Source organism: Salmo trutta, chromosome 6 (genome assembly GCF_901001165.1).
Source record: "Salmo trutta chromosome 6, fSalTru1.1, whole genome shotgun sequence".
NCBI classification, from domain to species: Eukaryota; Metazoa; Chordata; class Actinopteri; order Salmoniformes; family Salmonidae; genus Salmo; species Salmo trutta.
The window spans coordinates 2,069,442-2,071,941 of record NC_042962.1 but is presented as its reverse complement, the minus strand read 5'-3'; positions in this window follow the sequence as shown (position 1 = coordinate 2,071,941).

The following is a 2,500-nucleotide window of genomic DNA, read 5'->3' as shown; positions in this document are numbered from 1 at the left end:
TGAGATTATAGCATAGTATGGTCCAATTATAATATAGACGTCACATTTTCAATGAAGATGTTATTGGAAATCAACAGTTTATTATTTGACTAACAGACATATAAAACGGGTAATACATACTATCGAACAAAGCCGTTAGCTTCCCAAATAGCTGCTTACATTCTCCAATAATATAAGCCAATATGTTTCACAATTTCAGAGTTATTTCAAGTTCTAAATAAAGTTTGGAATAAATTCTGTATTATTATGTTCATTTTTGTTATACCCTAACCTTTTTTTCTTCTTCTTCTGATTGGGTGTTGGAGTGTAAACCTGGCAACTTGTTTCTAATACGCACTTGATGTTGGCCTATACAATCCTCAAATCTGTCAAATGAGAATGTCTATTCTGAAGTTATTAACGTAGTTGCCAGGTTGCAGGCAGGATTAGTCTAGCATACAATTACTGAGTTGACTAGTTTATGTACTAGAGCTGAGGCGTTGGTTGAACCCCTGCAGTACACGGAGCCCTGGAGGTACACGGAGCCCTGGAGGTACACGGAGCCCTGGAGGTACATGGAGCCCCTGGAGGTACACGGAGCCCTGGAGGTACATGGAGCCCCTGGAGGTACACGGAGCCCTGGAGGTACACGGGTCCCCTGGAGGTACACGGATCCCCTGGAGGTACACGGAGCCCTGGAGGTACACGGAGCCCCTGGAGGTACACGGAGCCCCTGGAGGTACACGGAGCCCCAGCCGGAGAAGAGAAGGAAAAGCTCTTGTGCCACTTGATGAATCCAGATTGCCCGTCCACGGCTCCACTTGTTCATCCCACAGTGTTAACTAAATGAATAAGATAAATATTTAGTCTTAAGGCTACATGCTGATATGTACAGGGTAGCGAATCTGTTTTCCCAATAAATAATCAATGATGGTGCAGAAATGTTTAGTGCGCAAATTTTCCCAAAACACAATAGATCTGATGATTAACCATTTGTATCTTTATTTTGGTTACCTTATTATGGTAACGCTGAAAAAAAACGTTTTTAACCTTGGCAGAAATGTGTATTATTATAATGATTGTGATTTATTCTGCTAAAGTTCTGTTTGTTATCTCTTCCGTGTGGTTTCTTTTCATGAATCGAGGCAAATAAAAGACATCCAGCGTTACAGATCAGAGAGCCGCTGCCAAGGACCCTTTTTATCCGTAATGGTTTCCATCCACCTACTTACGATCTTGGTTAAATCTTGGTTAAATTACAAATGCTATTTTCTTTAAATATACAGAACATTTAAAGGAAACCTTTCACGATGGGTAAACTTGTTTGTATTGATGTGTACGGCGCTATATATATGTCTGAACTATGTTGCACCCTTCCCAAGGCCACCATATATATATCCGTTTTCATAGATAAAGATCCTTATTCCCCAGCCGTACAGTGGACAGTGAATCATATCAACCCTACAATGAACCTCTCGGGTTGCCGTCTAGCTGTTAGGCAGAGATGGATGTGAGAGGGGCAATTCCTGCCCTTTCTCCAATGTAAAGGTAGTTGGACTCCCCCCCCCCCCTCCTCTCTCTCTTCCTCAATTCACATGCGCTTGCCCTTTGGCTGACTTCGAGGCTTGTCTCGGCTCTGTTCAAAAGGCTCGACTCTGATAGGTCGATCTGCCTGAGCCGCTGTGTGCCGCGGAGTTGAAGTTGGAGAGGTGGCATGTCAAACTCCATATTCATGCTGCGCGTAAAGCTGACATGAGCCCGTCAGAAGTCAATGGATTCATATATATATATATATATATATAGTATTTTCTGATATATTACTACCGTGGAAAGACATTCTAAGGGGGAAAGTTAATGAAACACTAATGTCATAATAACATAATAATTTATATTGTTAGCAGCTCACATGAAGATACCAATTGTACGCGTTAACGTCAACCAGACATGTCGTGTTAGTGTAAGTTCCGTCCCTCTCTTCGCCCCAACCCGGGCTCGAACCAGGGACCCTTACGCACATCAACAACTGATACCCACCGAAGCATCGTTACCCATCGCGCCACAAGAGCCACGGCCCTTGCAACGCAAGGGGAAACCCTACTTCAGGTCTCAGAGCGAGTGAAACACTATTAGCGCGATTCACCGCTAACTAACTAGCCATTTCACATCGGTTACACCACCGCTAACTAACTAGCCATTTCACATCGGTTACACCACCGCTAACTAACTAGCCATTTCACATCGGTTACACCACCGCTAACTAGCTAGCCATTTCACATCGGTTACATCACCGCTAACTAGCTAGCCATTTCACATCGGTTACACCACCGCTAACTAGCTAGCCATTTCACATCGGTTACACCACCGCTAACTAGCTAGCCATTTCACATCGGTTACACCACCGCTAACTAGCTAGCCATTTCACATCGGTTACACCACCGCTAACTAGCTAGCCATTTCACATCGGTTACACCACCGCTAACTAACTAGCCATTTCACACCGGTTACACTAGAAATTAATAGA